At 43.1% G+C, this 10,589-nt stretch overlaps 1 long non-coding RNA gene across 5 annotated transcripts; it reads left to right on the top strand.

Annotated features, from left to right (window-relative positions):
- The first annotated feature begins 1,069 nt into the window (after nt 1–1,069).
- LOC125548821 lies at nt 1,070–10,333 on the top strand. Of its 5 annotated transcripts, none has more exons than XR_007301180.1 (8): nt 1,070–1,505; nt 1,576–1,895; nt 1,985–2,106; nt 3,241–3,328; nt 4,160–6,948; nt 7,068–7,458; nt 7,651–9,362; nt 9,445–10,333. It is a non-coding gene; the product is annotated as an uncharacterized LOC125548821 (long non-coding RNA). The 5 variants fall into 5 exon arrangements; XR_007301188.1 differs by having other exon boundaries at nt 3,241–6,948; nt 7,068–7,212; nt 7,351–7,458; XR_007301177.1 differs by having other exon boundaries at nt 3,241–6,948; nt 7,651–7,774; nt 9,191–9,362.
- Nucleotides 10,334–10,589: the final 256 nt, after the last annotated feature.

Here is a 10,589-nt window from a genome sequence, read left to right as displayed (position 1 = left end):
TCGTTTTTTAACTGAAGTTGGATTTGGTATTTGTTCGTGTCTTTCACAGACTGATACTAACTATCACCTGATATAAAAGTCGGAAAGGAAATGAACACCATCCGTAGTCGGATAGGAAATGAACACCATCCATAGTTCAAACTGGATAAGACATTTTTGGAGTAACATATTTACACATGTTAGCACAATCACAGGAAGCATGGTAATAACTACTACGACATAAAGCCAAAAGAGAAATGAACACCATCCATAGTCCAAATAGGAATGCACATTGCTGGACTAACATTATATACACAGGTTAGCACACATGCGGGAAGCATAAATACCTGGATGGCATGTGAAGTATACATCAAAGATTTATACATGGAAGCAGAAAACAAGACAATTGTCTTTAGGTATATACGAAACAAATTGCCTTCATAGAAGGTGCATGTGTTATATATACAAAAAAATTATGGAAGTGTTTGGTAGTGTTTTTCCGCTACTGATTGTAGTCAATCCTTATGAGGGACGATCCATGGACCAGGTGCGAGGAGTAGATTGCGGAAGGCAGCCCTTACGCCAACTTGATGAAGATTATAGTTTTTAAATTTTTAAACATCCCCTTGCATTGGTGCACTTCAATGACAGGTGTGTCATGCAGTGGCCGAGTTGATTGCCTCAGAATTGACAACTTCTGAACGTGTTATGATCAGGTGGACAATGCGGCAACTATCGGCGAGGGTGGAAGAAGTATAAGAGGTGGCAGGGGTGTGGCGATGTGTTGAAATATATGATGCCACTTGTGGAAGTCTTGAGATATGGTTATTGAGTTAAAGGGCATGCAATATTTTTTTCTTCCGTTGCAACGCACGGGCTTATGTGCTATATTTTCTCTCCCTATAATAATAAAGCACAGATTGAGTCTCCGGGTTCACCGTCGCGACATTTTTGCGAAAAAGTCCTCATGTTTATGAAATCAAACCCGTAGTCCACAAATAACGTTTGCTCGCCATTGCGCAAAAAAACATTTGCTAGATATATAGAAATAGAAAAAAAAAACGGTTCAACATCCCATCGACAAATAAAAACGAGGCCCAGGGGATCGTCACATCTCGCCCCTGCCTCGGGTTCGTGGTGGAGGCAGATCGCATCTTCCTTCGCGGCGGCGGCGGCGGAGAGCCATCCTTCGATGCACTAGGCAGACTCACGACCCTCCGTGTGCTTGCGACGACGATATGCCCCACCATCCCTAGTGTTCGATACGCCCAAGAGTCGCGGCCGCTCCTCACCTGATGCCCCTCGCGATCTAGATTTGGAGGAAGGGTCGCCTCCTGTTCCGTCCCGTGCACCGGATGTGGAAGACGGATAGAGGAGCGAGGGAGGGGGCAAGCATAGAGGATTCTGGCGGTGGTGCTGCTCAGAACGGTGACAAAGGAGGATGCTACTTTGGTTCTGACCTGCAGCAGCCGGTGTGGCAAGAGATGGGGTTGGCTGCTAAAGCGGTGAAACAGGGATTGTTGAAGGTACGTGTGATATAGAAGTTTGGGTAATCAGTCGTCAGTCAAAAAGGATGCTAACATGTGAATTTTGTAGGAGCAATTAGGTCACGTGGATGGCTTCACCCAGTATCCATGGTATTTGCGGGGAACATGACAGTCCCAAATTTACTCCAGTGACCCTGTTCGGCCAACTAGGATGAATTTCAAGCTATCTGCATCCTCATCCTCATTCAGATATTTCTAGCAAAGCACAAGTGTCTCATGTCATCCTCAACTAACATGTACTATATGTTATATTCTGATATATCTATGCATAAGCCTGTATGGGTGAGGAGCTGCGCCTTTCTAAATTTACATGGCCGAAGTTCTGTAGGTGTATGGGATTTCTTCAGAACCAACAGCGTGGATGTTCAGGTATGGATTTCTTCAGGACCATCCAGATTCAGGCAAAATATATGCATGCAGAGAACCATCATATTCAGGTGTGTGTGTCTATTCTTCAGGCGAGACAGCCGCTATGAGAACATGATTCATATGCTTCAGTTCCATCCACGCTCAGGCCAATATGCAACTTGGTGGTGGAGGACGACGCGAGTCGACGAGATGCACAATTCCTATGCTTCAGGTGAGACAGCCACGATGGGAACACGACTCATATTCTAAAGTTCTCTATTTCGACTGAGCTGTGATTAGAGATGTCAGTTATATACAGAAAAACTTGAGTGGATGTGCGTTTGGGGATTATACAATTTAAAGGCAACTTTATTTTTTTGCTTTTAGCGTATGGACCTGCAGGTTATATCTAATAGTAGTAGCTTATTGACTTCTGAAAGCAATATAAGCCCAATAGTCTTTGCAAAAAAAAACCCACCAACTACTGGTTTTATAGCCAGTTAGACCGTATCATCACACTTATTTTTTCTCTTATTGGTTGAACTCCAATTATTCTATAATTGCTACATTAACAAACTGTTCTTCACATTCGGTTGTGATTTGGTTTCAGAAGTTCATTTTTACATTAATTTTGTCTCAGTGTTATGGTAGACATTTGTATTCGTTATGGTTATTTTTTATTTCCTTCCTTACCAGCTTACTGCTGTACTGCCCATGATTTTCTTCATGCATGCATCAACATTATCTTGATTCCCTGTAGGAGCTTATTGAAATGCTTCTAATACACGATATTCACTCGCAAGTTGCATGATAGAATGCCCATATCATCTATTTAGCAACGGGATGTGGGTAATTCATGTCATCTTTAATATTGTTGTTACTTCAATATTAGTATGAAAAATGGTTATGCAATCCAATTCTCTCTCCAGGATCCAATAGCCCAATTCAAGCATTTTTTATTTTTTATAGATGCACTACCAATTCTATTCTGTCTAAAATTCTTCAGTTTACAATTTTTGTCGGTGATTGTTGCTTGCAGGCAATTTCTGAAAACCTGAAATTATCGAACATGCAGGTGTCAGTTCTGTTTGTTGTTCAAATTGTTCAAATAAGAAAATTGGAACATGTACTCTTAGTTTTTTTTTGAGATTGCAATTAAGGCATACACCCACCACACGCACGTGAGGCACCACAAGCCACCGCCTTAAGAAATGTATTGAACAATGAAGACCTGGGATAAATTTGCCTCTTGAAATTATCTAATCTTAGACAATATCCATGTATTTGTTCAGATAAACCATATCAACAGTGACCATTTCATGCCTGTTGATATTTATCTTCGTCTCCTGGTGTGCAATTTTTTCAGATGGACTGCAACGAATTAGAGTATCATGCAACAGTGACCATTGATGATTTTGGCAAAAGCAATTTGCTATCTGGAGTGTGACACCCAGGTGTACTATTGTTTCCATATCCTCTATTTTTCTTTTTTGCAAGTCAATAACATTTTCCCCGAATTTTTTTCTTATCTTGAAATTATTTAATCCCCTGCGAATTTATTTCAGTGACATCAATCGATCTTCTGATTACAATAACTTTGAGTGAAAAGATATACTTCACGTATAAATATATTTGTTCTAACTTTGCATTCTGATGAATATTTAGCTGCATATAATTACATTCAGAAAATGAGAAATGTATTGATAGGCAGCCGCAATGTTTATTATAATCGACTACAATAAAATATTGTGGAACGATGTGCATAATTTGTAATCTCAGCATAAATATACCTCACATATTTCATAGAAAGACATAGGTTTGCCATATTTTTATAAGATGTTATTTATCTTAATTGTGAAAAAAGCAACAATGGCAACATAAAGTTGGTGTGACATATGTGCAGAAACATCATGCTTTAACATAGCCACACCGACATGAGAGTAACTAACAATCTTCTTCACATGAGTAATCAGAAAAGAAAACTATCACTAGATTATACTAAAATTGGTTCCGGTGCTTATTTTGTTTTTTCAGAAAAATATCATATCTATGAATTACACACAAAAAATGTTTACTACTCCCTCTGTTCCATAATTCTTGTCATGGTTTTAGGTCAAATTTGAATCAAAACCATGAAAAGAAAGTATGGAACGTAGATGGTACTTTTTATCCTAGCCTGTGCAGGTGCACATGTTGAATTTTAAACATTATCCTACTGGAATGGTTCAATGACAGTTGAGTTCATCGCATTGGGACTCACCATGTGTCTGGCGTGTTGTGATTAGGTGACCACCTCGCATGAAAAAAGTGAGATTAGCTGAGGCGACATGGGTGAGGTGTCACGTTGAAATAGAGAACATGGCAGAAAGGGAGAACTTAGCCATGCTTATATGGTTACACCTGCTTAAAGTCTTTTTTTTTTCTCCCGTTGCATCGCACGGGCCTTTTTGCTAGTATATATTTTTTATATCTATCCCTAATAATAAAGCACAGATTGACTCCGTGGGTTCATCGTCACAATACGCTTTTCTTTTTATGAATTTACGTTTTCAGTTTGAATTTAAAACATATATGCGAGGTGGTACTAAAGTGTAAGAAAAAACGATTCGATTCCTCAAACCCGCAGTCCGTGACCGTAGATAAGTACTTACTCAATCTAATGGCTTAGGCCCATGAAGTCGTTCGTCTAGTTGCGTCCCATAGTGATTCTAGCCCAACGAAGGCGGCCCACAAAAGGGGTAAAAGCCGTGATAAAATATAATTCAAACCCGCAGTCCGTGACGGTAGATAAGTACTTACTCAATCTAATGGCCTAGGCCCATGAAGTCGTTCGTCTAGCTGCGTCCCATAGCGATTCTAGCCCAACGAAGGCGGCCCACAAAAGGGGTAAAGGCCGTGATAAAATATAACTGCCAGTGCAGGAATTCGAACTCACAACCTGCCTGTTTTGATTGATCCCACCTCGTCACTATATATCTCATCCTCCTAATTTATATAAGATTTCAGCCGACGTTGCAACGTGCAGCGAGATAAATAATAAGGAAAGCAAAAGATTTGAGATGGGGATACTAATAAGGAAAGCCTTCCATGCCGAAGCAAATTTGAGAAAGAAATTTGTGCGGCAAGGGTAATAATAAGGAAGGAAAAGGAATTGAGACGGGGAATAATAAGGAAAGCAATCCACACCGAGGCAAAGGATTGGAGAAGGAAATTGCGATAGGAGAGATAATAAGGAAAGCGTTAAAATAAATTAAGAGGCTTCCGTTCGAGGAAAAGAGGCAGGAAAGATCCTGTCAAGAAAAAAATTATGCAGGATCCCATGGAAGGGTTGTGGAAATTAAATCAGCCTGAGCTTCTTCTTTTATTCTGCATGATTTTAAAAAGGGGCTAGAGAAATCATCCGCCTATTCAGCCATTCGATCGGCGCACTGGTGGCCTTGAATTACAACGACGCCATGGCAGCAGCGAGTCAATGCACCGTCAGTGCAGTGCCAGCGAAGCTCTCCAACGCAGCACCACGGATGGCGTCCGGCGAGCTCCATTGCAACCCCAGCGCAGCTCCGATGCAGCACGGACGCTCCGGCGAAGCTCCATTGCAACTCCGGCCAAGCTCCAATGCAGCCTCGACGGAGCTCCAACGCAGCGCCGACGGCTCCGGCGAAGCTCCATTGCAACTCCGGTGGAGCTCCATTGCAGCCCGGCGTAGTCCAAGGCAGCACCGACGGCTCCGGCTCCATGGGTCGCATGTCGCTTGCTGCACTGCAGCTCCCCGGCGATTCGCGTTGCGGCGTCACTGGTCGATGGCGAGATCGTGGGGTCGCAGCGCTGCCATGGTCGCGCCTAGAAAAAGGAGAAGAAGCAGGTGGAGCGGTGGTGGCAGCTGGTGGTGCCTGCAGCAGCGGGTTGGGTTGGCTCATACAACGGTGGTTGACGGGCCGGTGGCCGGTGGCGGCTTGCTTATCCTGCATCGGGAGAAGAAGATGGGGATTTGCTTCTGCAATGGTAGGAGATGAGGTAGACAAGAGGCACGGGTTGAGGATAAGGTTGCCAGGTCCACGCCATGCGGGACACGTGTCGCTAAGACGAGGCGACTTACGCGTCGCTGTTATAAGCCGAATGAAAATAAACGATTTCCTTTCAAAAATAAGTTTTAAAAATCATGTCTTTTTTTTTCTAGAATACACACGATAAAATCCATGCCATGGTTATTGGGTGAGGGCCGTGTGATATTTTCTTCTAATCTAGATACCGTCAACATTTTAGACATTGCCCCTCATCTGATTGTTTTGTTGGCCAGAGACCAAGATCTGTGACATATGTGGACGCGAACCAGATGTTGCCAACTCTTACATCACCTTAATGAGGTCATCGAAATGCCGTCCCCAAGTAAAAATGTTGTCACTTAGTTAGCATCATCCTTACAAGTTTAGAGCAGCAAGCCTCCAAAGCTTCGTCTTTCACCTATTTTCTCAGCCGTCATTTCATAAAAACCTTTTTGCAGTGTTATATTTTTTCTACACTCCCATTGCAACGCACGGGCATTTGTGCTAGTAATAATAAAGCACGAATTGACTTTGTCGGGTTCACCGTCACAATACGTTTTTTTCTCACGTCATAATACGCTTTTATGACTTGTATAGACAAAATCATAATATAAACGAGGTGGTACTAATTTAAGCCCGCACTTTGTTTTTACCAAAAAAAACCTCTATTAAACCAAAACTACCAAACGAATCCTCCGCCTCCTCCCCTGCTCTCGCCATCGCCCGCAGAGCTCCACCCAATCCCTCGCTCGCTCGGTGAGATCCAAGGCGGCCGTGTCGGCTGGGAGCGGACCCACGCGGGAGGAGGAGTTCGGCGAGCGTGAGCTGGAGGTGGCAGCCATTCTCGCGGACCTGTCGTCCATCGTGCGGGCCAGCAGCAGGAGCAGGCGCGGCCGGAGATCCCCTCGTGGAGCCGGCGCCGGCCGAGGAAGGCCCTAGCGGCTCCGCCGGCCAAGAAGCCCGCGGCCGATAGCCCGGACACCCCGCTCGCCTTCCTCGACGACGACGAGGCGGCGGCAGCGCAGGACAAGGTGAGCCGCCGGGCGCGAGATCTGCACCCGCCCGCCTCCCTCCGCCAATTCGGCCTGCTTCGATTACAATTTCTTGCTGCTCGTTGACGTGTTCCTCCTCTCCCTCTGCCTCCGCTCAGTCGGCGCAGGAGCAGCGCGGCGATTTTGACGAGTAGGAGATGGAGCGCGTCACAAGCACCTTGGCTGCACCCTGAGGTTATCCATCAGGCAGACTGTCATCGCACTGTCGTTCACGATGCTGCTCCCAAGCCTCCTGACGAGATTGTGCGAGTTGCAACTTACATGACGCAGATTCTTTTGCTATACTTCGGAAGCCGGCAATAGCAGCGGCAACGTCGACGCAGCCACGGGCTGGACAAAACTTGATTAGCTTATTACTGCATCAATAATTTGTGCCTGTAGGACTCTTTCACAAATCATGTCAACGATACTAGCAATTTGAAGAGGCTGCTGCACATGATATGAAGATATTGGCATATACAGTCCCAAACATAAGTTTCAAAATAGCAGGTCCGTTGTGGCAGTGAATTTTCCTAATGTACTGTAACCTCATTTGCACCTGCCTAACCTTTCATCTTCAATTTTTGTATGCATCTGGGTCCAAGTAGTTAAATAGTACATTAGTGTAGACAAAGAAGAGTTGAGCTTCCAGTACGCCATTATAACCACCTTTCCTAACTAGCTCTCTCTGGTTGGTTGAAGGTGTGGAGTTTAGCCCTATTCCGCTGTATGGAAAGCCATGACCTCCACACAGATGATGCAAGAGGAAACAAGCTAGACTCACAACTTTGGTTTTCAGGCATCTTCACCAACAAATATTACCCTGGTACTGACAGGTTGTTAGTATTATATAAGCATACTTGTTCAGCCTTTCCATGTGCTGGTCTGAATATCTAAACAAGGAAGCAGGCTCAGTTGCTCACCAACCTACTATTGCTGCCAACAAGTAGCCAGAAGCCCATAGAAGACATTTGCATTGATCACAGAAAAATGAAGTATTGAATTTGTAGGACATTGTCATCCTAATCTGGTTCCCACATATTCAAGATGTGGAGATTAGATCTTTGCTCCAACAAAGCCATGACCTTCAATTTTGTTGTTAATTTAACAGCTGTTTTGATTGTGCCGATCGATCGGCTTATAAGAGCCAATTTGGTTTCTTGTGAACTAGAGCATCCTATTTTTCATGATTATATTAAGAGCTTCCTATTTTTCATGATTATATTAAGAACTCACAGATCTCCTTCACAGCCACACCTAACCTGCACATCATCTAGATTCAAGAGAGCCCTACTACTGCATCCATACTAAAATCAATGTAAAAACAAGGGAAGTTCTAACCCGATATCTCCGTCTCCTATGAACAAATTTTAAGCCCGATTGATGGCAAGTGCATTGCATGTGTAAGTAATCTGGGTTGAACGTACTTGAGGTCTTCCATCACTTTTATTACTTGAATAGAAATTGTGCACATTGCACGAACTACCCATTAATGGGCAGCTGATATATATGATGCTTGGTTCATAATAGCTACTTCAGGTTATCCCTTCTGCTATATTTTTCGTACTCCCTACTTTTGCGAGATCTGAACTGGTAGAGAAAACAGACCGGGATATTCGGTTCCTACCTAGAGATGCAGTGAGGACTTACTGTATTGATTAGTCATTTGAAGAGTTAACTAGAAAGCATTTAGTATGTCTTCAGTTATGTTGTCGTGGGCTGTGCACACGATTCACAGACAAAAAAACAGCACCGTGCATTGTTTTTTTCCATGCATGCAGCATGTGCAACAAATTTGCTACTATGGACTAAAAACAATCACCAACTAGCTGAATCAACGGACACTCTATGGGAAGGAGAACAAGCATACTAAATAACGCGAAGCAGAGTAATTCCAAGATATTTTGAGAATTCATTGCAGTGGACTGTGTTGTGATTCGATTTTTCTTAACCTTGATAATATTGTCTTGGATTTGAAATGATGGTATACATTTATTCTTCTTCTTTTGTATAGTTGTGAAGACCAAACTTAGAAAATTGTACCGGTTGTGATTTCAATCGAGTTTGAGGCTTCTGTCAAATATAATTATGTTCCCTGCTGATTATAATTTTGTTCACGTAGATGCATGAAGTTTCTTGTTCGTTTTATTTGGAAATAATCTTGATTTATTCTACCGTCTTGATCTTAAAGCGACATTTTTCTCCTGACACTGTTCGCTGGTCACTGTGGTGAACCGAACAGCAAATCATGGACTTTAGAGCCCGACCGCAGGCCTCACGGAGCACCAACGATAGCCTCAAGGTGATTCAGCAGAGCAAGGTGATGAGTACTCAGCTGGCTGGTCAATATCAATGATCTTATCGGCCGGCAAAGCGGAGACGGACGACCACGGTCCCAACCTTGCCAGCAGGCGGTGAGTCTTCTCCCTCTAAAACCTGATCGTGGATGCCCGACTAAGTCCGCTGAAACCTTTTTCACTTTGTCGCCGTGGATAGGAGACAATAAATGGGATCAAGGGAAGTTGGTCGGGCTCCAGCGGCACATGCTTACCACTGCTGACTGTTGCCGGGAAAGGTATGTTGGTTTGATTCTTTCAAGATCCCAAACTAAAACAAGTCACCTGTGACATTTGAATGATGCAAAGGTTTGTTGTCTCTTCCCAAGAAATTGTGTGCAGAGAAGCTGCCTTGATTTTACATGCTGAACCTATTTTTGCATAATCAAACACTGACGATAAGAGAGATGAATGTGCAGTATGCTAAATTTGGGTATCCAATTGCAAAAGAATTGGATTATTATTTACATTAGAAGCCAGGTTATCACTATGTATTTTAAATTGATCGCTCATGGACCGCTCAATTGGCCATAAACACAACATAATTCGATCCCTCCCTTCAAATTGGCAACTAAAGGGAAGGTGAGTTAAAATGTCTCAGCCCCTGTGACCTGGCTGGTTATGTTTATATTACATCCAATATTATGTGTACTCATTTGATCTAAGGTTATTTTTAATAACTTGTTTTTTTGTCACGAACAAATCGATGAACCAGTGGTTCAACCGGTGACAGACGCAACGGTTCAGTTGCCCGTTCGGTTTTAAAAAATATAGTCCGATGGCCATGGTGGAAGAACACGACATGAAGTGCTTTGTATCCCGAGAATGACGAGGAGACATGAGCAGCCGGTGGCAGTGCTTCGCACTTCGAGCAGTAGGGATACTTGATCATAGGGAAAGGGAAGGGAGATGAGTTCGTGCTTGCATGATTTTTAGGGAAAGAGCGTGTGTATTGTACTTCTATGTGCATGAAGTGTTTTGTTTGGGCCAAGCCCAAATAATGAAAATAAAACACTATCTCTAAAATTATTCAAATCCTTTTGCATTTATTATCTTCTGCAAATTCTAAATAAAATTTTGGATTAGTTATTAAGCTTTTAAATTGTATACAACAATTTCACCGTTTGTATATACCACTCAGAAACACATCCACCACTTCTCTTCCACCCGGTGATAGTGATAAGTCGAAGGAGGTGCCATAGAAGGACATGACTGACTTTCTCAACTCTATACTACATGGTCCAAACACCAACAATTCTTTTTTTACCCGATCACAGTGATAAGTCGAAGGAGGTGACATCGAAG

This window comes from Triticum urartu, chromosome 1 (assembly GCF_003073215.2).
Source record: "Triticum urartu cultivar G1812 chromosome 1, Tu2.1, whole genome shotgun sequence".
Lineage (NCBI taxonomy): Eukaryota > Viridiplantae > Streptophyta > Magnoliopsida > Poales > Poaceae > Triticum > Triticum urartu.
Note: the sequence above shows the minus strand (reverse complement) of the source record. Positions and strands in the feature narration are given on the sequence as shown.